Genomic DNA, 26,595 nt, shown 5'->3' on the forward strand with positions numbered 1-26,595 from the left:
GGCGCCAAGCCAAATTGATCAGGACCAAGCGAGAGCACGAGCAGCAAGGCAACCAACTTATGGCTAAAGTTTACAATATATAACGATAACTGAGTAATCACCAAAACTGATTGCCACATCCAGGCAGCACCTTCACAACAGCGTTGAAATGGCACTTAGACGTAGGTTAAATATGTGTGTGTGTGTGGTGTGTATCTGTGTGTAGACTGCCGTCAGCGGTTTCGTGCGTGGCTGGTTGAAGCGACGTGAAGCTGGACGAGCAGGTGAAGAGGTACGGACGAGCTGTGGACGACTCCAAACCTTACTGGGAAGCTCGCAAAGTGGCAAGACAGGTACACGCGCACACACACCACACCAACACACACACACACAGCACACCCCACACACAAACACGCACACCGCAGCCACACAGCTAGAGCTAGAGTGGCAGAGGTCAGCAAACATGAGTGTAAGGGCAGGCTTACTGAGGATTAGAAATGAGAACATTAAAGAGCTCTTCGTATCTCACTAAAGAGAGCACAGTCACGCTGACGCCTTTTTAAACTCAGTCACACCTCTGTAACCAAAGCTGTCCACCACACACACACCACACCCACCTTTGACGTTTCTTTTTTTCGTTTTTTCTGATTTTAGCTACCCTCCTAGTCTGTACAGCACTTTAGTCAACACGGGTGTTTTAAAATTTTTGCCTTGTAAACATTATGAATTGAACTCCTTTACTAGAAATTTGTTGTGTCAGTCTCTACAAGGCCTCACACTAAATATATAGATACATAAATACTTGTACACCACAAAATTATTGTAATAAAAAGGGTCCAACTGGTCCTTTACTGTGGAATTGGTCCAGCCAGTTGAGGCTTTGCTCTGATTGGCTACCCAAGAAATGTAGAGTCCAGCGCACCCCTAGTCTCAGCCAATTAGAAGAGCTTATGAGTCATCATCCGCCGGCTGACATTTGGTGTGTCGATCTGAGCTGTCTGGCAATATGAACTGAAATAGACTGTGTATATATGTGAGTGTGTGTGTGTGTGTCCTTGCTTCGCTCTGTTGCAATATGACAAACTCCTGGCAGTGGCATCCGCTTCTGACAGGATCAGATTACTGGAGAGTTTGGGATTTGATGGGTTCACGTGAAATAATCCAAAGCCTTTTTCTAGCTCGTGTGGTGTGTGTGTGTGTGTGTGTTTGTGGTTGTGGTGAGAGAGAGTAAACAACCAGCGGATTGTCTGGCCATGATTTTGGATGCATATTATATTTAATACCAACCTAACCTATTTTAAAGGGATACAAATGCTTACCCTCACTGACCCTGCCAGAATAAAACACCACACACACACACCACACCACACCCACACACACACACACACCCAACACACCAACACACACACACACCACACACACACACACACACCACACTACCTCCCCCACCCATTAGCCAGTCTCAGCCCTCAACCCCCATGTTTATCCTCCTACATTCCAACAAACTGGGGGGGGGGGGGGGGGGGGGGGGGGGGGGGGGGGGTGTATGTGTAGATTTGCCTGTACTATCCTATCCTTTGTCCCTTTTACCCACATTCTCTTCTGCACCATGCCTGTCTGTCGGCACCTCTTTCCAATCAGAAAACATAAATGAGGTGACTTTCAGATCAAAGGGTCACAGGAGATATAGATTCTCACATTGAAATAAAAATGATTCCACACACCACACCACACACACCCACACACACACACACACACACACACACACACACACCATAGAATGATATGAATGGAATGAATTAGAAAAGCCTTTATGTCATCATACGCAAGTGCTGTACCTGTGCAATGAGATTGACCAATCCCTTACAGTGTTGTCACAAAATATAAAATATAAGAATATAAATATAAAAATATAAGTGTAGGTAGTGCAGAGAAAAAAGAGGGGGGGGAGCTGGTGCACAGCCCTGAGTCCTGAGAGCACTAAATGCAATATAAAATAGCTTTGTATACAAATGGAAATTGTTAAATATTCAATATTGCACTGTATGAAATTGCACAGAATTCCATGAATAGCATAGATACAGGTGACAGCGTGTCGTGGTATTTCAGACCATAACAACCATTGTATTGTTTGCATTATCAGTTAATGTGGGCTCTGGACCGGAGGTCATTACTTGATAACATGCTTGTCGTTTTAATGCTGGCCCATGCTCAGCAGGCTTTTCTGCCACAAAGATGACGACACTGTGTCAATTGTCATTGTTGCACTAGTAAAGAAAGGCAGAGAATCGTAGTCAACACATCGTACACCAACCCTGCATGAGAAGGAAGGTTGTGCTCCTCTGTCCAGAAGTCCTGACAGACGAGCACTTTTGTGTAATTGTCATCTCCAACTTGACCAAAAAACCTGGATCTAGTTTTTAGTCTCAGTTCTTTCTCTCTACTTTGCACATGCTTTCTCCTCATTAAATATCTATCATACTCCTTCTGTTTCCCCTGCATCCACTCTTGTCTCTGAGCCTGGGAAATGGGGTCACGATTGGGGACAAGTAGGAGGGATTCACTTTGCCAGTCAAACTACCAGATACGTGCAGAGAGCAGTTGTTATCTTCCCACCCCCTCCCTCTATCTCTTCACCTTCTCCAAGGGGCCTTGACAACCTGGGCAGGCTGTCCAACCTTTGCAACACTTCGGACCAAAAGATGCCGGCTTTTGGATTTTCCACAATTTGTTTGAGCAATGCAGATCCCAGTCTTTTATCATTAACATGGTTGCTTGTAGCACACAACGTACTACACAACGTACTCCGTTGCCCCCCAACTCTCAGAGCATCTGAGCACTATCAACCCTTGTGTTGTCTTGAAAATCACATTTTTGGTGACGTTTTATTTTGATTTTTTACCTTTTTCTCACGTATTGGAATTTTGACGATTTATTTTTTCAATTTTCACTACCACACCCCTGAAGCACCGTCATCTCTGGTGTCGCCCGTAGGTGGCTTCGCAGTCCACCTATTGGCGGCTAAACACCTGGCCGCTGAATCCAGTTCCCGAGCTCTGTACGCCTAAATCCAACCAGCATCTGCCTCTTGGATTGTTATCGTTCTATGGCACTATGTGGTCACGTTACACAGCGCTATCCTTATTTTAAAATACTCCTATTGTAAGTGATAATTAATATGTGGTTTGGCAGCAGAGGCAAGATGGCCTCACACATCCATGGCAGCTTCAACCACCTCTAAGCCATTTTATCTGAGATGTGAGTCACTTTATAAATGATTTTACTCCCCTAAACGAGACTGATTCCTCTCTGGTGTGGAGGAGGTTAAATTCCTTTCCTTTGTGAAAATAAAAAAAAAACAGAAATGCCACAGCATTCTCTTCCGCTCAGCTATCAGGTTACTGAATATCATCTCAATATATTTTAAATGAAGGTTCAACATCACAGAGTTGCTTCACATATGTGGAGTAGATTTCAGGTTTATTTTTCAATAGATACATGTATACTTTATTTTAGGGGTCGATTAGGGGCAATAGAAGGAAAGTCCAATGGCTTTAGGTACTCCAAATAGGAGTGTTGGGTGTTGAGTGTTGTTGTGTGATGGATGTGTGTTTAATTAATTCTATATAATTACAGCTTGCGTATTTTTCAACAATTAGATCTTGTGAAATTTCACAATGATTTCTGTTCTTTAAACAGTCCTTGTTAACGTTAAATTTGGTTTTAGTCTGCAGGCTGTGCGTTGGAAATTATTAAGTATTTAAAGAGTTAAACGCCTTACATATGCAGAATTACATTCACAGGTGACTACAATTTGTGTCTGTGACCGTCAACACAGACAGAGAGATGATTCATTTTAAGGAGACTTTCCTCCAAGAAACACTCCCAGAGGCTGTTTGTTCATGCAGAAATTATTTAACAATATTCAATGAGTAAATGTAAACCTATTGGGGTTAGTTTGAAACATTGATATGGCCTATTTTCCACTGATTTATGGCTTTATTTCAGAATCAGAATCAGAATCAGAATCAGCTTTATTGACCTGGTATGAAGACACATACAAGGAATTTTCCTTTGGAGCATTGTTGCCACAATGTGTACACATTCAAACAAACTATATACTACACATACATAAACAATGTAGAGGATGATGCAATGAGAGGTCCAATAAAAATTTTTAAATGTGGGAACATAGTGCAAAGGGTACTGGGATAAATAGTATTAAGTAATTCTATTACAAATATGTTTATTGGTTAAAATGGCCATTTTGCTGCAACACTGGCATATATATATATATATATATATAATATATATATTTATATATATATATATATATATATATATATATATAATATATATAATCCATTCAAATGCAAAAGGATAGAAACACAACCTAGACCAGCGATGTTTGTAGTATACAGTCTCTGCAGATAGACAATACAGTTTAAACAGGACAAAGGACATACGGACAGACTTACATACCCGGCAACAACCGATTGTAGTTTTAAAGGTAAATGTTGTTCCTTTAAACTGTTGCATTGAACAGAAGTGTACTCTACACTCCCCATAAAGCTGTTACAGCCGGGGGAAAGTTCAGTGGGACAGCCTGCTCGGTGCAAAATTTTGGATGTCCCTGATGCAAGTAAAAGGATACGCCAGATAGATTGGAGCAGAATTGTTTCACAATTGTGTCTTGTAACTGTTTAACTGTTCCAATAACCATTTTAGTTTTTTATACTGAAACTGTGTAGGAGGTAGGTTTTGTTTCTTTTTATTTGTGATTTATGTTCAAAATGTAGAGTGACCTATTCCCAAAACTGACTTCACAATCAATTGTATATCATAGACAGTGTACTGTAGATGTATCACAGCCCCAACTAAATGCTATCCTTTTGCTTTGTCTTGGAACAAATTCGATGAAACAGCATGCTGTCTTTTTTGGTTCATTTGCATGCCATGTAAAAATATATAAGACATTTTCATCTGTGGTTCCCCAATGTGTGCATTGAATCCCAGTGATTGTCATCAGCTTGGTTTTATATTTTCACAAGCTAAAGACCTACATTACCTACAACCCAGCTAACCATATTTTCTTGTTTCTATCTAAGTACCGCTAAATAGGAGTTACTTTAATGGCTTTCTATTCGGCATGCACTGACCTTTAGTCACGGCTGTCTGAGTGGAGAGTGGGTCCAATATGCCCAGCGTGATTGGAAGAATCCTACTATTGACTGTGACTGTGGCAGAAGAGCCCCCTTGACAGTGTGTCAGAATTTCATAGTGACAAAGCCCCTGTTTGTCTATTTGATCAAGGCAGGGTTGGCTTTCTGCGTGTTGTCGTGGCTATGGTCAGCTTCTTCGCCCGTCCATGGCTGTGATTCAACCATGGTTCCCTCAAAGGGAAATTAGGTCATGAATACACAAAGCCCACACTGGGCGCACAAGGACAACTGCTGCACTCATATCATGTGATATAAAGGCTGGGCCAACTTGCTGGTAGAATCAGTGTCAAAGGAATGTCCACGATGCTCTGACTTAAGCTCTTTTGCTTTTCACATTCTGCATAAAGTGAAATCGCAGTCCATGGTTGAACCTTAAGCTCCACAGCAGCCTTTACCACCTGATGTGATCTTAACTGACCCTTCGCTCTGAATCCAGGCCCAGGTTGAAGCCCAAAAGGCACTCAGGAGTTTCCAGCGGCGGTGGAGATCCTGCGGGCGGCCAAGGAGACCATTGCCCGGCCGAGGAAGGCTCCTGGAAGAGGACAGCCGCCAGTTCGACTCTGCTTGGCAGGAATGCTCAACCATGCCACCGCAGAGGGTACGAACATCCAAGACAGCTTAACCCTTGTTTTGTCTTCCTGTCAACCATGAAAAAAACCCTGTTTGGTCACTTTTTCATGTTGTGGGTGCTTTTTTTTGATGTTTTTGCCCAAGTTTTTTGATCAGTTTTTTCAGCGCTATTTTGATTGCCCATTTTTTGTTCAAAAAAGAGAAATTAACTAAAAAACGGGTCATCTGACCCAAGGACAACATGGATAATTGAGTAATAGAAAGTAGAGTCAATGTACTTATACTGGATTTGTCCATTGCTTGGTTTCTCACAGTGAAATAACCCTGTCTTGATTGTTTCAGGTGATGGAGGCCGAGCAGCGAGAACACGTAGCGAAGCTGAACACGAAAAACAGCAGCCAATTACAATTCCTGTATCAGCCACATGAGGCAGTTGAGAAGAAACTCAACGCACCATCAACAAATCCAGGTCCGGCCTTGCCTTTGTCTTCTCTCTGAATGTTTCCTTTTCTTTTCCCTCCCTCTGGGCCTCGCTGTTTGTGAGAAAGCAGGGCTACGTTTATGTCATCTGATGCAATCCAGATGTTTCATGTGTTGTTTTGTGCAGTGTTGGAGTTGGTAGTGTGTACAGCCAAGGAATGTGACTGCTCACAGAGGGTGTTATTCTTCCCAGCATTTTCTCCAGTGACATTTGGCACTTTTTTTCCTCCCTCTCTCAGTTTTTTCTTCTTTTTTCTCCCCTGTAGGCCGTATTTTGAACTGAAAGCCAGTATTATCTACAGCTTGAGTTATGTATGTTAGCAGAACATGACGTTTAAAAGTCAATACCAAACCAAACAGTTCAAAGCACTGTAGTTTATACATTTTAAGGCTCTAACACCAACCCGCCAGCCAACCTTTGGCAGAAAAGCAGTTGACACACTTAATCTGTGTTTGTCGCCCAAAAATCAAAACCGGATTGGACAAACGCGTCACGTGGGTCTTGATTCTCCGGAATTTTAAAGACCAACTGTCATGGCGCTCCTTCGGAATACAATCTCATAGTTTACAAAAAGTTCCCCGAAACGTGTTTCTGAAAACATCTTAGTGGAATATAGGCCGTGCAGCTGCTGAATCTGTCTTCACTTCACACAAAGGTAAACAAAAAAAAAATTGAAAGGCTTTGTCCACGCTCGTCCTTTTCAGTTTACCAATAGATTGGTCACTGAGTTTGACTGCCCGCCTTCCAATTCACAAATCAGGCTAAATGAGGCCGATGCCTCCTCCTCCTCCTCCGACTGACGCAGAGCATGGAACACCACCGAACAGGCTCGAGTCACTGACCTCGTCCGACTGTCCGACTGCCTATTATCGGGTTGGTGGTGTCACACCTTTAGCCACCAAATAAGTACACATAAGTACTACTACCGGGCAGTACCACCACCGCGGAAGCTAAGCATTGTCTGCTGTGAACACGAGCTGCAGCGAAATGTATTTTAGCCAACCTAAGTCAGTAGATTCTTTCAGACTCTTTTGACAAAAAACAGAAATTTTACCTGGCACACATGGGAGTTGCTGTCTTCTACTGCCTCGATCGGTTAGTTGTTTTTGTGTTACTGTGTAACTTCTTTGGTGAATCTGAACTAACCCATAAAACCCAAAGTCCGACAATAACATTAACAAATCAACAAAAATATTTTCTTTATTGCTGCCGTCTACAGCAGTAGGCCTACTTTGCTTCACTTCCATGTCGGTCCCTCCGCCTTTTTTTCCAAACAGGGCTTTAATACGGAATAGGGATAATACACTGACTATGTATAACTACCTCAAACAACAACCACTCAAAGTATCCAAATTACCCTTTAATATGTTGAATACTTGGAGTATTACCAAATCCCTGCAAAACTAATGACAACTGTTCTTTGTTTAGTGTTAATTAGCAAATGTCGCCATGCTAAAAATGTAAACTAAGGCGACATGATAAACTTATACTTTCTAAATATGTTAGTGTGTTTTTTATGTTGACATAAGTACCTAGCTCAAATACCTCTATGCCATAAGCCTCACTGGGCTTGCATGGGTGTAGTCTCTTAGGTTCTAAGTTTGCTTAGGAATCAGCACTACCCTTGATTAGTAAGTGTAAAGTAAATGTCATACTTACTTAGCCTAGAAACAATGTCAAATGTACATAATTCCTATTTACATAAAGTTTGAGGTTGTGTTTACTAAGAAACTGTGTTTGATTCTCATAGATACAACTACAGCACATGTGGTGAGCGTCAGGCCAAATTGGTGGTGGCCAAGGCCAACTACCGCGCAGCGCTACGCACTTAGAGAGCATCTCGAGAGATCCATCCCACGACGCTCCCTCGCCATGGAAACCAGGGAGCAGGGTGTCGGTGCGGAGGAGACGGGGGCAACGGCATTGCTGCCTTCAAGATGGATCGGACGGTCTGTCAAGTGAGTCCAACTGAAGCTTAGAAAAGAACATGCATTCACTCATCCATCCACTTTATGTATTTTTGTTGGCATCGTGTTGTCGGCATGTTTAATGTGTATATCTTTGTGTGTGTGTGTGTGTGTGTGTGTGTGTTGTGTGTGTGTGTGTGTATGTGTGTGTGTGTGTGTGGTGTGTGGGGTGTGTGTGTGTGTTTCAGTGGTGTCCGTATCAATTGACGATGAGGGCGTCACAGTTGCAGCTCAGAGGAGGAGACCGACCCTCACTCCGCCTCCTCCCCCCGAGCTACCCTCCTCTCCCTCCTCATCCTCCTCCCAACCATTCCACCTTCCTCCACCCCTCTGGACATGCCCCGCCCTTACCCCTCCTCCCGCTCCACACCTCCTGCTTGTCCCTCTCTTCCTCCTCCTCCTCTTCCTTCCTCCACTCCTCCTCCTTCCCGGTGGACTGGAGTTAGCGAGCCATGTAGCTCTCCATGACCCGACTCAGTTTGGGGTTCAGGGCATGCCTCACCTCTCTTGGGCCCCCGCAGCCAGTGCAGTGGAGCTTCCTCTCCAAGACGTGACCAGGAGAGAGGTGTGTGTTCATCACATCGCGTGTACATGTGTGTTAACTTCTGATGTGATGCTCATCCTACAGTGCATGTTGAACTTGTTTTGTGTTGTTGTATGGAGCATTAAGAAGAGCTGGAGTCAGGACTTGGGTTAGCTTAGCTACACATGAAGACTAGAAGCAGTGGGTACAGCTAGTCTCCTCTTCCAAAAGCGAGGAAAATACACATGCCAGCATCTCTAAAGATGTAGATGAAAGCTGATAATTATTAGCAAAAAAATACAACCATTATTGCCAATAACTGCTCGGGCGCCTTTCCATGAGCAGCCCCCTCACTCGGACCATCTCTCCATTTAGTGCATGTATAGGACTGAGCATGTGGTGTGTAATTCAGGCCTGTGGGTAATATATTGTGGGTAAATATTGTAATTTCCCCTTGCGGGATTAATTAAACTTTGTGCAACTTGACTCATAAATAAAAACAACTTGTACACAGTAAATTGGCTCAAGCAGCATTAATTGAAGTGACTCGAGGTTTTAGCCTGGGTGTGGTGACCCAACTATTAGTACACAAAACACATTTGTTTGTATATTGTTAAAAAGTGTTGGGTTGGTAAATATGGTAGGACTGTATTAGGAATGATGCATATAATGGGTGTCTTAGTCATTCCGAACACAAGGAGTCGACGCAATTCTCAAAGGCATCTAAACATATAGGGATTACACCGGAAACTCACTTTTCAGCAATGACGGCAACACATCACACACACAGCTGTTGTCTCCCTCTGCGCATCTTCTTGAGGTGATGGCTGCAAATGTCTCATAGAGACCGATGCGCACAGGCATTTCCAACCTAGTACTTTTGGGAATCTGATTGTCCCTTTTGGGTCAAGGGTTTTCCATAGTTCAGCAGACTGCATATCTGGAAAGTTTTTTGTTTTCAATAAGTTGTGTTTCAGCGAAGATAAATTGGTTTTACTTGGTTCACTTGCACATGTATTACCATTGCATGTGCCTGTGTGGGTGTTGTGTGTGGTGTGGTTGTCGCAGGTGACAGAGCAGGGAGCCGAGGCGACGCTAGAGCCGGTCTGAACAAGCTAACATTGACTGTTTCACAAAACAAGAGGGACTCTGGGGATGAGCAAGTCGCCGATTTTATTAACCCTGAAACTTCCACTCCCGGCTCTAGCCACTACCATGTTACTACCTGTTCTTAACCGGCCTAAGTGAACTACTGTGCCCAGCTTCAAGCCTCTACTGGACTCTGTGGCAGAAGACGGGGGACACAGGATGAAATGCTCATCTAAGCAATGATAGAGCAACCTGCACACTACCCCAAGCTCCTCCAACCTGACATTATGTGCTCCATATAGTCTAAACATCTGATGGTGGCCATATTAAGGTGCTATCTAGTATATGTCAGTACATTGTGGAACTATATTGTAAAAAAATGAAAGCAGGGACAGTGGGTGATTGGTCTCTATTGGTATTATTAATGCTAGTGTTATTCAAAAGACTGCATTTCCCCACAACCTCCTTGCTTCCTGTTGCAAAGAGGATATGGCTTGTTTGTCATTGACAAATTTCACGATCTGTGTCTCTTTTGTGGCCACAAAGAAGTGGGTGTTTCAACGTAAAGGCACATTTTCTTTCCTTTGGCATATTCTACAGCTGTTCTACACATAATGGTATTACCTATATGCAGCTTTATAGTAATGTGTGCAAAGTTAATGTGTGGAACATTTAGCCAATTGACTTTGGGCAAAACAGTTGGCAATCGCCTCTTTTTGGATCTGAATCACCACAAGACGATCCAAATGGGATCAACATAATCCGATATGTTGGATTAGTCGTGTTTGCCTTCATGATTGAGCTGTGTAGCTCCTGAATGTAAGTTGAAATGTAGGATGTGGAGAATATTTTGGAGTAAGCTATCAAGATAAACTGGTGGTGCGTAAGCAGTACTCTGAGCACTGAACTAAAAAAGTAAATAAGGGAGTGAAATGTATTGAGTGCAGCGCAGCATCTTAGATGGTGACGATTGACTATTTTTTGAGTGTCCGTCTGTTGTGTTTTAAGAAAAAGGCTCACACGCTACCTGTAGTACAGATGTAATTTATACTATAATAATTTTGTAGTTTATACTCTGATGTCATGTTTTAACTTATACAATAGCAGGGGTTACAGGAACCAGAGTCCTCTCACACACTTATGCCACACTTGAGTGTATTGCCTGTTTTGCGCACTAAAAATTACTTATTTCAACATTTTGGGAAATAAATGTATGTCCTATTTTGTCATGAGTCAGATGGGAAATTGAACCACTCTTCAATGTTTGTGCAGTAAATGTGCAGCTCCGCTCGCAGTCACTTAGCTTAGCACAAGGGAAACAGTTAGCCTGGCTCTCCCCCTACCGGCACCTCAAAAGCTCACATTAACGCTTTATCCTCCTTGTTTAATCGTATCAAAAAACAAAGTGTAAAAATGAAAATTGGCTGTTTTAAAGCGTTATGTGTTCGACCGTAATACTCTGAGCAGTTGCCAGGCCACCCAGCAAGGCTCCAGAAAGATCTGCTCCCCAGCAAAGAAATATCCCGCGAGTAAGAGTATTTCCCAAACTGTCAAATGATCCCTTTAAAGTTAAAACGAACAGATTTTTCCCAGAAATAGCCTTCTTAGCATTATATTTTGTAATACTATATTTTTTTTAGATTACTTTTTGTGGGCTTTTTCTCTCTTTATTGCAGTGTGACAGCACAAGGGGGAGAGAGAGACATGCAGCAAAGGACTGCAGGTCAAATTCGAACCCCGGAGCATCAGGAATCAGAAACCTAAATCTGTGAAAATTATAACATTATATTTACTGTAATGAAGGCTGGTTATAATTCTGGAACTGATTTGTAACAATATTCACCTGACTGCATTAATATGCACAGTATTGAGGTGCAACTTTCCTTTAAAAAGGCAGTTATTTCCTCCAGTCTTTTTCAGTCCTTTTTCACCCACACAGTACTTATATTAAAACTGATAATCAACTGATATTAGCTCATTGCTGATATAATTATTAGCCATATGACGAACAAAGGCTACTGTAAGTAACATGTGATTGCAGTACAACTGCCAATGAATGTTTGAGGTCATTTCCAGATAGTGTCTTTATTTTATAGTTTGTCCTACAGTGTCCGCATCTCAGTTCCTTATATTTGTGTTTTATAATCATGATTCAAGAAAAAAAAAATACAATGTTTTGCTTATTGCCATGTTTATGGTAAATGTTAACATGGCAGATATGTAGTTCGATGTTTTGCAACTCTCAAATATATATCAGTGTCATCCTCATAAGTCCAGTATCCGAGTCTATGCTAACAGAATACAGTAGGTGTACTGAATAACTGGTTTTCTATTTATTGTCTGTATCGTGATATTCAGAGCTGGTTCCTAAAAAGCTCCTGCTGGCTGTACTCAGTAAGTACCCTCATTCAGTAAGCCCAGCTTCTTTTTTACTCTGTAACCTTGTTTGCGATCCTTGTGTGCTCTTCTGCATGTCTGCACACGCTCCTGACATCATGATGCCTTTTAATTATGCTTCTTTTGGGATTTCCATATCTGGTGCCATAAAGCCTGGACTCTTTGATTGGGCAACTATGATCATGTTCTGTAAGATACTGACATCTAGTTGCAGAGTTGGGTTTTTGTGCACCCTCCGGTCCGAGGCTTTAGCAGGAACTTCAGACTCACTACAGTTAGAATCACCCATGTTCAGACATATGCACCCTCTGCTTCCAGGGCTTAATCCACCCGGGACAGTTTACAGTGATTGGTTTGCATAAATAGAACAAGCGAGAGTGATATGATGCACCAACCAAGGACTGGCCATCACAAGGCCCAGGAATGAATGGAGCCTTCTATTTCTGTTAGTTCACACCACCTTTCCTGCTCTGTAAAGTCCCATGTAAGTGACTAATGTACTAATTTTCCTACTCAAAACAATAAAAGCAATATTGACAATTATATCCACAGGTTACCCAACACAACCTTTGGTATCTGTCCGTATCAAGACTGTAAACTAATTAGTCCCATGAGGTTTTCCTAAAAGCTAACCACAGTCATTGAATCATATGACACAAACACATTTTCCAATAAAACCCCACCTCTGTCTGTTGATTGGCGTTCGCGCTTCCGCGCCACAGTGTGGTTGGTTTTAACTTGCGGTTGCGAGTGATTGAATTTGTTTTGGACAGCTGTGTAGTTACATAGCTAGTCATGTGTTTTTGTTTGCGTTTAGGCTGACTGCTTTATCTCTCGGCTTTCTGACCTCACGGTAGAACACATGCTTTTATACATTGCCGCTGTACTTCTTGGGCTGTTGTAGGTAAGGGACAACATTAATTTGCCCACATAACGCTAACTGTTAACGTTAGCTAACCTAGCTAACGTTTAGCTAGCTAATGGTACATATTATGAAAACAGCTAGCCGTTAACCGTTGGTGTTAATACAGGTTGTTAAATACTTCAGAAATCTTAATTAACAGCGGTGGTAAATACATTTACACGTATGCATATTGTAAGGAAGTGTCTGCTTCTGTCTCATGTGAATGCCATGCCAAACTTCAGGCAAAAATATGTTAATTTAGAGTTGACTTGCTTATCAAGGTATCCGCATGTAGCCTTAATAGACTCCGATACCAGACGAAGCTCTAGAAAGTTTCTCTTTCTTTCGCTGTACTGTAACACACCTGCTTACATTTTATCGACTAAACCATGCATACATATCATGTCATGAAAGTATAATACAAAATAATGGCACCAGTGGTTGCTTAAATTTCCCCGGCAAATGACTTATAAAGACTTACTGTACATTGTCCTTCTATTACAATAAAAGAACGTAATTAACTGGCTTGACTCTTTGTAAGTGAATACAAGACACTTCCAAATTTCCTATATCAACTAAGAATAAACAAAAACATTACTAAACTAAAAACAAAGGACAAATAAACACAAACCAATAGAAGAAAAAAAAAAATATTAAAATCAATAGAAAAAAAAAAACTAAAACCAGCAATATATCACAGAAAGTAAAATATTTCCCAAATATAAGGTCACAGTATGCAAAATTTCCCGTAACAAAATGATAAAAGAACAAATTTTCTTAAAATAAAAGAACGGGGTGTGTAATAGGGAGTTGGGCGTGGATCTGTAGGGGGGGGGATAGGAACATTGTAGGGGCAGAAAGTAGGGGGGACAGTTTACAATATTTCCTTGTCACATTTAATATTGTCCTTGTGCTTGGGAAGTCATATAACCACACCCCATTTTTTTTATTATTTTTTTTTAAAGATCTTTTTAACCCTATGTTCATTTCAGCTACAGCAGTACAAACATGGCAGTGCCCGTCTCTTCCAAAATTTTGGGAACAGCTATCACTGTCAAGTAAGCAGTTACAACATAAGGTTCCCATTAAGGCCTATTTCCTTCAGACTTTAGGGGTACTAATCGCAGTACTATTGTTACTTTTCTGTGTAGGATGATTTCTCTGGCCATACGCTGAGTAAGGAGCATTTGAGCTGGTTAGACCTGACGCAAGTCCAGCCGAATAGACTATTACCATGGTAAGAAACCTGTTGACCCGTGGCTGTTTCGCCTAAACCTGTCTGTGTTTGTCCCTGCTCTGCGGAATAAGATGTGAAACGAGACGCTGAGTGTGGCGGCACAATGTGACAGAGCAGAACATAATCACGTCGGTACACTAAAAAGAATGGAAAAAGAAGAATAAGCACTTTTGGGAAGCAATATTTCTGTGACTCAGGTACACACGCCATATGACTTTATGGCCTGTTTTTTTCTGTCTGTTTCAAGCTCATCTTGCAAGTTGTGTATTTATATTTCCATCGCAAAGACGTAAAAATGTTGAGAATTGTAATTATAATACCAAATGGCATAAGAATTTATTACTTCAGTGCATCAGCAAAAAACATTCAAAATATGTTTATTGTACATTTCGGTTCTTTACACAAATATTTACTTGTACCCGTTGACTTGCTACTCCCTGGTGTACCTATGCTGTGTTAGGAACAACTTATGAGTGTATATACGTATTTATTATACCTGAACGAAAAGCACAATGACGTATAATAAAATGATAAAGTCTTGCACCGAGTGGCTAGAAGAACTAAAAGATTACACTGAGATCTTCGATGAAAGGATACTTAACTTAACAGATGCAAAATGGGCCATTAACATTATTCTGTAACATTTGAGAGAAAACACAGGTGCAGTTGGGACTTATTTACAAACTGATTAATGGGTTGCAGAAGGAGAGATACCATCCTACATACAACATACATACATACATACACATGGGAATGGGGCACTTAGGGTAGAAAAAACCAGAATTTGGGTAAGTAAAATAAGCGTTACTTGTAAAGTAATGTAATGGGTACATGGTATTATTACTCAGAGATTTCAGTACAGCTAATAATGTCTAAGTTTAAATATCTCACATTGATCGTCAAGGCCAGGTGGTCACCCTACCAGTTGGGGAAGCGCAGCAGTGGCTGTGTCACGCCTATAAACTCACTCCGAGAACCATGGGACGGAGCAGATGTGATGAAAGTGTTTCCAGAGTGTCAACGGAACGAAGATGAAAGCGGGTCACTCCAGTCGTCGTTGCCTGATGGTCGCGGGCTTCCAGGTTGGGATGTTGGGGAAAAACCGCTTGCGTATTATTTGGAACACCAAACCCTAGTTTTAAGATGATTTGTGTAACATAGTGCACTATTCTGTGACCCACTAAGGTTATGTGTAAAGCTGAACCTGGGTAAACAAATTTTAGTGTAAACTTTTGCTACTTTTTTGCATTTGTTGTCTCTCAATTCATCCATCACAGAATGTAGTGTTACACTCCCTGAACAGCAGATGGAAAAGTCTGTAAAAGGGTCCAGTTCTTCCCCATATTCGTATCTCACCCAGATAGTACAATTAATGATGATATTTAATTCAGGGCTTGGGAAATCGAGCTACCTTTACAAACCAAACAACCAAGAATGCCAATTATGGCACTTTACAAAGACACAAAAGGTGTTTATTGGAAATTGGGTACTACTTTATCTCCACCATCGGCCCTTTTTCAGATTTACTCAAACCGTGATTGTTTTTTTTTTAAATACTCTGAATGCGGACAAGTTATTCCACTCCTACAGTTTCTGAGGTGGAGTACTCGGAGGGTTCTGTGTGATTGGCAGAATGTTACCACTTGGGTTTAAAGAAGAACATCCCTACACACTGTGGTGACCCATGTAAGAGAGAGGTGCGGATGGCAAGGAAGAGCCTTCAACGCCGTTTTTTTTTTTTTGTTTTTTTACTCCATTATGAGATTATGGGTTCAACACGCTGCTGTGTCACTTACAAAATACTACGTTACTACCCAGGTTCAGCACCCGTGTGGACCCTAAAGTCTTTTCACTGCCTGAATGGTTTTGGTGCTCTTCTGTATGTGCACGCATCAGATTTTTAGAAAGATTTAAAGTTTTTTTTTTTTTTTTTTTTACCTCACAGTATGAGCTGTGGCGTATTTCCTGCCCAGGAGTGGAGCACCACTGTTGGCCATCCAATGAAAGAGCTCAATCCACACCTCGCATCTAGGCCACACAGAGCACTCTTCACACCATTTCAAGGCAAGTGCCAGCGTCCGTACAGGATGAAAGAGAACATGAAGAAAGGGGGCCGCTTTTGCTCATAACCTCGTGAGAGGAACAGCACGTCCCGCACAGATGGTTATGTTGACATTTTTAATTGAGGGATTTCTAATGACTGTTATTCCTAATTACTCTAGGTATTCCACAGTTCCAAGAACAGAGCAGGGCTGTCCGTTCTCTCTGGCTCTCAACTCTCTTTCAGATCCGCACCAGTCGAGCTGGCCACCATGAGGGGAAGGAAACGAGTAAAGACCCCAAACGAGGGCTCCCCTTCGTCTCAAGCTTTACTAGAGTGCAAGTACCGGATCCCATGACTGGCTCGTTTACGGTAAACCTATGCTTCTATAACGTTAGCCCAAGATCATCTCCCTGGCAGGACCTTTCTAGTTTTTAAGCTCACTCTGCTCCTCAGGTGCTGTGACTCCAGTCACTGCCCATGCCATCTGTGGGCTCCTGCTGGAGCTTTGCCCCCCGGCAGTAGAGGGCGCTCGCTTCCTAAAGGTGACAATGAAATCCAATAGCCGCCGTGGCCACTTTCCACTGTGGCTACTTTTTTGGTGCTCTTGAAAACCACTCTTTTTTAGCATGGCACCTCATTTGTCATCTTTTTAGACTTGCATTGTAGTTCGTTTGGTTTTTAATCTCTTATTGGCACCATTCTATTTTAAGACGAATAAGACAGCTTGAATCTTTTTGGCTGTAGGGGAGTGGTAGTTTCTTCAGAATAATACAGTTCCCATGTCTGGGTAATGGGACAGTTGGCAGTCTGTATTCAGTCATTTTTGGTGAAATAGTCTGCATCTGATTTCTTCTCTTTAATTTAGGGTGTCAGCACTTGTGTATCATTTGTGAAAAGAAGTCCTCTACTTCAATGAGGTAGGTTCCACAGACAGTTTGTCCTGCCTCTTTCCTTCGCGTTAAACAGACTTAACAGTGGTAAAAAAGAAATAAAATTGAATGAATTTATGCTTCGCAGAAAAGCTCAAAGTGCCATTCCCTTTTAGCCGGGTTCCATGCAACTTTGATCCAAACAGTTGCATGGGTTTACTTACTCCATTGAGTGACCAAATTATTTCACTCTCTTCCCTCTCTCACACACACTTGATTTTGCTCTTGCTTTGGGCCATTGCTCTTTAATTGAGATAGCAATTATTGAGATGTCTAAGGAGGCAGTTAACAGACTGCATGAAAAAAAAAAAAAGGAACAAAAACATTTGGGGGGTGGGTTGTTATTGGAAAAAAAATTATGGTTAGAATTTAGGAGCTTACAGGGTCATTAAAAAAAGTGTTCGTCTGGGTGATGTCATGTGTTGGTGCTGTGTTATGGATGAAAGACCATGAGTGGTTTATGATGAACTGATGATGGCTAGTTATAATTGGCTTTTCTTTTCCTTTTTTAAGAAAGCAAACGGATTATCACGCCAATCCTACCATTAACAAAAACGTTTACTGAAGTGGAAAACCACCTAGGTGAAATGTATTCGCCTATCCTATTTATTTTATGTTCCCACATTTGTACTGTTGAGCCTTTGCAGCACGCAGCAGCAGGAAGTGACCTTCAGCATGGCACCCCGTTCACCACAGGCGGGTTTCATAAACGAGCCGCTACCCAGGGGCCAATTCTGCAATGTACTTCTTCGGTCTCACAGCGTCCGTAACAGCTGGCGTATGAATGGTCATTTGAACTTCATTTTTGTCCTCAAACCATCTGTTTTTGTGTGCTTGTATTGTGATCATAGAGTGGGATTCCTCGCAGAGCAGGCCAGGTTATAATCCGTGTTCCGATCCGGTTTTTTTTCTCGTTTTTTTTCCCCCAACTGGCTCCCTGCATGGTTCTGTTCCCACGATGCTGGTGGACTGTTTTCCTGTGTTTTTGCAATAACGGCTGTGGACGGATGGGCAAGTGGCAGGATACGAGGTGGATCTGAAAACACGGAGGCATCGGACAACAGAAACTTACGGAGCCTATATGGAATGGTGAGATGATCCGAGTTTTTGTGAAGGCGATCTATTGAAGTAGAATACCTTTGTTAATCAACATGGATAGCACTGCTTGAGACCACTAAATGGCAGTCAACTGTTAGGTGTTTTCATTTTGACAAAGTGAAACACCCTCCCACATTGGTCCTCTATATTGAGGTAATGGTGCATGTTTCATTAGTCTTTGGAAGTCGTTCTCTTTAGATTAACTTGGTAATATGTTGGTAAGGAATCTTTGAGCTCATTTGAACATCTTTACTTAGGCAGCGAAGCTCAGTGGGACATTTTAAACAAGAATCCGATGAAGCAATTCCATTCGTCTGCACCCAATTATGTCCAAGGAAAATATTTAGTGGCCTCAACGACTATTCTACCGCAGTACAATGAGCTTATGAATGCCCTAATTTTGGTTCCAGTTCCTTAGGAACTGGCTTACAGAAAGGTTGGTTTAACAGGTAACTTCAGGTTCAACCCGGTGTATTACATTTTACTGCGGTTTTTAGGCAGTGAAGCCAGGGAAGAGAAGAAATCCAGGCCCGTATGCTCTTTATCGTATACTTGGCCTCGGCTTCACTTCAGGGTTCATATTAAATGTTCTGTTTCCCTCTCTCCACAGATGATTGGCATGTGAACACATCCCAGCTTACTGCCCAAATCCAGAGCTACACCACCGTGACGTCAGGAGATGCGCGCCCTAAGCTGGCTATCGTTAAAAAAAACGGTCCGGCGGCCGTCCGTACCGATGCTTCCATCGATCGTTTGTTTTCTACGCCACGGCGTCTACTATGAACCGGCTTGTGGTAAGTCCACTTCTCACTCACATTTTTTTACGCGCACATGGACCTTTCGTGCAACATCAATCAGGCATCCTTCTGGTTTTTTGTCTTTCTTTAGTAATCCAACTGTCTTATTTGGACCATGCCGTCTCGCAGTGGGATACGGCGCCCGAATGGGGAGCCATACTTTTGGGAAAGAACTCATGGGGCCACCTACTGGGGCAATGATGGCTACATCCCATGTCTATGAAAGGATACACTGTGGCGTCACACTGATCTACATATGTTTCCCTTGCTAGATGTGTCCCCGTGTGTGGTGTCCGTGTGTCCGTCCACATGTTCCACTATGTGAGTGCATGAGGATGAATGATGCCTAATGCTGGATTTGTTAAGAGCTTCAACATGTGGTTTGCAAATCAAACTGAGATACTTTGTGATAAAAAACACAAACGAACCACAATGTGTTAATCTTTTGTCATTGAATGAGGCTGCAGGTGCCTTCCTTCAGTGTGGTACAAAATACAGTACCCGTTGTGTACATTTTTTGTTGTGCTTTGTGGGTAATTTGTTTGCTGTCAATGCTAATGGGTCTGGAATCAAGGTGCAATAAAGGATGGAGGTAGACAGTTGTGGGGCACATTTGCTGGCTTCAGTGGGACCTCGGGGCATGGTTGGTACTCAATGCTGGGGGTGTGTGCAGCCAGTGAGCCTGCGTATCGAAGGAGTGGTGCAGCAAATGGTTTGTGTAGTGCGGGTTGGAAGTCTGACTGCATGGTCTGGGGGCCGTCCATATGGCTTTTCTACAGTGTGAATATTGAGGTATTTTGCCTGAGGGGTGGAAAGCGGTGCTGGGGTGTGTTTGGGGGGTGGGGGGGGGGGGGGGGGGGATATTTATGCTCCAAATCATCTAAAGGAACCACAGCCCTTAAACCTTAAAATTATGAACTTGTAGAAATTCACAACTCCAAATTTGTATACTGCGTCATTTAACACCCCATGCTGGTCACAAGTCCCATCCCATAGTATCAATAAAATTGTACAAAAATTTGAGCTACATGAATCTGAGAATTAGTCTTAAAGTTTAATTAGTACATGCAATGAAAATGGTTTTCTGGTCTCATGGCTCGGGAAATAGAGGACAGAAAAAGATTCATTGTTTCATACAGCATTAAGATACACCAGGTTGGGCCCCCAGATAGCTCGCTGGTTAGGTGGGGCGCCCATAATAGAGGGTCTTTAGTCATCTATGCGTGGGCCCAGGATCAACTCGTGACTTTTTGGCACTTTGCTTCATGTCCATCTCCCCTTCCTTATCTTTAGCTGTCCCCCGTCAATAAAGGCTAAATGCCCAAACTAAAAAAAAAAAAAGATACACCTAAAGTATTCCACAAACTCCATAGACCCGTATACTTTTTATACAAAAATATTACACAAGTGTTTTTCATTTAATATGCAAAAATGTAATAAATCCTTCAATCCTGAAACAGGAAGTCCAACAATAGCTGCTTGGTACTATGTTACTGGCTTTAGAGAGAAGTGCTTGAGCTTGTCTTGGGCCAATCTGCATTCATCAATGAGCCCAGGTTTGAGATTTGAGCTCCAGCGGTGCCATCAATAGATATATATAAATTAAATTTGTGTCTGCAAAGCTGAAGAAACGTTTTATTCTGTTTCCTCCACTATGCACATATATCCAACCAATTCTCACCATTTGATAAAAGGTGTAACACTGACTCTTTCACATTATTATACAGGGACATTCTTGATTTATGCGAGTGATTTACCTGTACTCGCTAAAACGTAGGCTGGTGATTATTCCCTGAATCACTATAATAATGCCTGTCTGTGCATGTGCACCTGCATGGGAGTTGGTTTGCATCGAGCTTTAATCAGATCCTGACAGGAATTGCATGAGATGTTTTTTGTCTTGTAGTGCGGTATCTGTTACAAAGTGGAGGCTGTGTAATAGGTGAATAGTGTCAATGTGCAGCTTATGCCAGATGGCAATGTGCGTTCGTAACATCCTGCTGCTCGGTGCTGTTGGCTGATTGGCTCGTACCTCAGACATCTCAGTGTCGCCTTGGTTGGAGCGACCTGTAGGAACAAAACACACAGCTGTTTGCAAAGGTTGGGTTCTTCACATGTGACGCCCGGCAGCGAGATATATCCTCTTTGGGTTCACGCGGCTGGCAGCATCAAGATCAAGAATCACTTTATTGGCCCCTGAGGGAAGTTGTCTTGGGCATCAGTACTACATAATGCTGCTATAACACGTCAGACCATGACCTTTACCACACATACAACAGATACAATCCCCCCTTATGCAGACATTGCACAAGTAATCACTGACCCTAACCCCTGTCAAATGATTACCAATATTCACATAAAACCTGAATTCATAAAAAAAGCATGGATTATTAAGCAGTTGTCAAAGTTAAAAAAAACCCGCCACATGGTATACCTCAGTCCCTTCTCTGCATCCTCCACAGGTCCGGCAGAGGTCTGTCAGCCAGTTCGGGCAGCAGGCTCCTGACAGCCCCAGCAGTGGGGAGACACCGAAGATGACCAGAGTGCACTAGTGGTGCTATGGTCATGAACCTGTTTATAATGGGCTAAGACACCACCCTATCCTCGCAAACATACAGGATACACCAATTCCTGTTTTGACTGTAGGTAACAAGGGAAGACTCAGTGTATGTATCAACCACATAGACATTTTGGGACATGTGTGGATGAAGCACTTAACCGAAGCACAGTGGGGAACATCCCAGCAGTGTCACATAGAATTACAGCAACGGACGCTGTTTACCGAACTTCCCTACATGGCAAGACCGGTTTTACGACCATTGGTAGACTACAGACACAATGCGGGAACCCGTTAAAATCATTTATATTGAGGAGAGATGAAAAGCGGATTGTTTCCAAGGTTTGAAGAACGTTTCCACAGTCCTGTCAAAACACGTGCCAACCCACCTGCAGGGAGCGCGCATGAGCAGACAAGGCGAGCCCCCCAGTGTCCCGGAATCCGCTTTGGGAGTCGGGGGCGGCTGAAAGGGCAAGCACAGCAGACGAGACAGAACAGCGGACCTCAATCAACCCGAACACAAACTGGTTCAGGTATAGGTTTTCCCTAACTTGGACACCCCAGAGAGAGGCCCGTGAATACCCAGCCATTCCCCAACCTAGGGTGCAGAGTAGAAGAGAAAGAGAATGGTCACAGAATATGGAATGCACACATATAAACTGTATTTTAGGTAGGCGTGCATGCAGACATACACAGGCCATTTAGCCTACCAATTAGAACAGTGATAGTCCTCTTCCTCATCTGTTTTTTGTACTAATCCACTGCTGAATAACTCTCTTCCCCCATCCACCTGACCCTTCTCAACCTGGCAACCGCGAAAACACAAACTTCCAGAAGATAGGCGGGCGTGGTTAATCTTCTACATTTTTTCTTATTTTTTTTCAAAAAAATCCAACACCAATCCACACGAGTGTATCAATTCTTCGCAACTTCACTCCTGGTAGATTGAAATCTGCATTCGGAACAATGACTTTTGGGCTGTCGAGCCACACTGAGTGTATGAAGTTGGAAGTAATGTAAAATTGTTGTTTTGGTCTTTTTTACGAAGTCTGTTGACAATAAAAATATACATAATGATATCCATTTGAACTGTTAGATCAGTGGTCCCAACATTGTCATCACATGTCAAAGACCCCCCAAAACTGGCACCAATAATACTACGGATCACCATTGATATAGTTTTCGTCCTCACGGGCCCCCATCTGATTGGAGTTTGCTTTTAGATTTTTATTACAGAAAATTTATAAAAACCCTTTAACCAAAATGAGTTTTCTACATTCTGTCACTGTGTTTAACTTATTGATGGCATTAAAGTGGGAAACCCCCTGGAATGCCCTCAGGACCTCTGGGTGTCAGTGTGGACTTTGGTGGTGCCACTTTGGGGAACCACTGGCTTAGATAAGCAACCGAAGGGTATGGAGTGAAATGCATAGAGACACACGGTGACCGCAGATAAGACCCGGACCGTAAACAATGCTGCCTTGCGGAGGAGTCGATGGCTTCCTCCATCCGTCATTGTCTAACACCACCTGTCGCTGAGGAAGCACCCTGACAGAGAAAGATAGCGTGACAGTAGAAGGGGAGAAAGGAGACAGACAGAGTGGACGAGGCACCGGTGAGTGCCAGAAATAAGGGGGCAGAGGATAAAATGTGTGCTCACAAAGAGGTATCATGCACAAAGGGATTTGTTCAGACCCACCATATTTAGAAGATAGCAGGGACGCCTGGGCTTATATAAGCGTTGCAACTCTCCATCTCGTATAAAGTAGCTATGCCTGCTAGCACATTTAGCCCAGACCAAATGCGTAGTCAGTGAAGAATACCGGCTAGCATGCGCTCTTGTGCCCGTCCACTCAGTGCCTTTGTAAAAAAACGTGCATGGTTTTGAAGGGTGGAGGGAGGAAAGGAGGTGAGGAGGAATCATGGGAGTGGGTGAAACTGATGTTGTTGTTGGAGCTTTAAAATTAGTGCAGAGTGGCAAGTGATTTGTGGGATTGGGCAAAAATAGCACAACAACGCATGAGCCATGACCCTCCTATCTGCAGATCTGACAAATGAAATCACTCCTCCCTAGACTTGATACTGAACCTTGCTAGTGTCCGCTGTTTCCGTCATCCTATGTGAGGAATCTAAACATGGTCGAAAATAAGTCTGTAGCCTAGATCTGTGTTTTGTTAGTACCAGAGCACAAAGGCATTGATGATGACTTCCGGAACCGTGTGCCAACCTGAATCGAAGACCTACATAGATGGAAGAATATGCTCCAAGGCCAGCACGACTCCTGAACCCAGTCTGAAGGCGATGGACCGCAGCAGGATGAAACGCTCGGCCGGACCTTGCACAGAGAGAGGAGGACACGGGAGTTTGCACAACATAATGGAGCAGTAGTGAACGGTGTTACAGGGTAATACCAGGCATTCGGTCAGTGTTATGTGTGTCACAACTTTCACACTTGCCCAAACCCTTTGGATTTTTGGCGTATGTGAGAGTTTATTGTCCCGTGCATGTCAATTTCTGTCATACAGTGATAAAAACAGTTAAGTGTCTATGACATACAACCATTCTTCCAGGATGTTTTTAGGTACAGACATCAACTAGTTGCTTAAATGTCAGCTTGTCAGTCAAAACCCTACGTGTAACTTCATCTCTTCAACTCACATCAATGACTTGCCGTTCTCTACAAATGTAATCATATGCCCAACCACTTCACATGTGCCGCCCCTGAAGCTCATGCTTTAGAACTGAAGGTCCGGCTGGGTGTTTTATTTGTACATAGATCCGGGGCTACAGGTCCAGGCTAAAAGCAACAAGCCTACCTTCATCCATGCTCCAATCGCAGATCTCCACCAACAGGCCAAACATGTAGATAGAATGAACTGAGACTGTTCAGTGATCCAGCGTTATTACACACAGTGTCCCACTTGTATAGGTGACAAAAACAAAAAATCGTTTTGCATGTTACCACACGGTTTCTGTTCATTCAGAGACTGTGCCCTGTGCGTGTGTTTCAAGCAGGAGTCCCTTGTGTGTCTACTTCCCAAAGGTAGTCCTTTGACTTTTGGAATGTACCAAGGCTGCATGCTCAGATGGACAGAGAGAGGCTGCCCGTTTTCCTGTGTTTTTTTTTTTTTAAGTAACTGAAATCACTGTCCATTGGGAAAATGTGCTAATGCACCATTAGAGACAATATTACTACCGTGATAATTGGGTCCTTCTTTATTGATTTTTCCCTGTGTCAAAACATAGCTTTTTAGAAGTAGGTTGGGGGAGTTCTTTCTTGTTTTTTGCCAAAAGTTTAGGCACCAATGCTCCCTAATGGTGAATCACCGTTTGTATGGTACCTGTTCATATGGTCATCACAATTATATCAGGACTTTGTGGTTGTAATCTATGGGGCGCCGTTTTTGTAAAGACACTCATGCCTGAAAAATAACAGCCACATTTTTGTCACGTTAAGCTCCAACAAATGTTTAACAAACTGCTAGTAATTTTTTATTAGGGTCACTTTTTTTGCACATTCCAACACTATTTTGTCAACTTTAAGATGTTTTAAATAGTTAAATCCCAATTGAAACCGTACATCTAAATGTAATGTTAAATGCTAAACTAAATGTTGAATCTAAAACTAAATGTTCCATCCAAAACTGAATGTTAATCTAAAACTAAATGTTGATCTAAAACCTAAAATGTTAAATCTAATCTAATAATCTAACCCTAAAAGTAAATGTTTTTAACTGTACTTGTTAAATCAATTGTAAATGTTAAATCTAAACTCTGTAACAATCCAACCCTAACTGTCAATGTTTAAATCGCAATGTAAATCGAAATGTTAAAATCGAACTCTAAATTTAAATCGAAATCTAAATATCTAAACCTAAATGTAATGTTTAAATGAAATGTTTAATGTAAATGTTAATGTAAATGTTAATCTAATCCTTAACAATCCCCCCTACATGTAAATGTTCAATCGAATGTCAATCGAAATGTTAAACATCTAAATCCGAAATTTTAACTCTACATCTAAAGAATCTAACCCTAAATGTAAATGTTTCATGTAAAGTTAAATGTAAAATTTTAAATGTAAATGTTAAATCAAAATCTTAAATCTACATCCTAAATTTAATTTACCATCTAAAGTTTAATTTAAATCTAATGGTAAATCTAAATGTTTCTGGTGAAACTATAGTATTTCACTAATATGCTAATTCATATGTCGGTACCGAAGTACCACTACAAAAGCTTGAGGAGTCCGTGTATGTTTATGAGTCCTAAAACCTAATAAACACCTTCTCATCTGGGGAAAGGGACTCCTCGGACATGGATATCTCGACTACTAAAATTATAAACATACATAAACCAGGATTTGAAGAGTACTTAAGTTTTTATTGACACGTTTATGAAGGGTGTGGGACTTATAACTGTAGAACATAGCCCGCACATAAGGGGGGCAAGCAAGAGCCTATCCCTGGCCGCCCCCGACCAGGTACGGTACTGTTGCACATGGGCGCCTGCGAAATGTCCAACGAAGCGGCCGTTCTCCGGAACTTCGCAGCGCTGGTCCTGGATGGCGATACCAATAATTGTCCAATGGCTACAGCGTTGTTTGACTTTCTTCAAGCAAACAGGACATATCAGTCAGCCAGCTACCGGTCATAATTCCCACACCATTCCATAAAGTGCCCTAAAAACTCAAAGACTCTTCAATCCATTTCTCCAAACGTGTTTTATATTATTTTTAGGCATTATTATCAAATGAGATGGATTTGTTTTTGACCTATAACACACACTGACCTCCTCAGCT

At 42.2% G+C, this 26,595-nt stretch overlaps 1 pseudogene; it reads left to right on the plus strand.

Moving 5' to 3' along the window:
- Positions 1–148: 148 nt before the first annotated feature.
- Positions 149–9,977, plus strand: LOC116702003 (SH3 domain-binding protein 5-like; annotated as a pseudogene).
- Positions 9,978–26,595: the final 16,618 nt, after the last annotated feature.

Source organism: Etheostoma spectabile, chromosome 14 (assembly GCF_008692095.1).
Source record: "Etheostoma spectabile isolate EspeVRDwgs_2016 chromosome 14, UIUC_Espe_1.0, whole genome shotgun sequence".
NCBI classification, from domain to species: domain Eukaryota; kingdom Metazoa; phylum Chordata; class Actinopteri; order Perciformes; family Percidae; genus Etheostoma; species Etheostoma spectabile.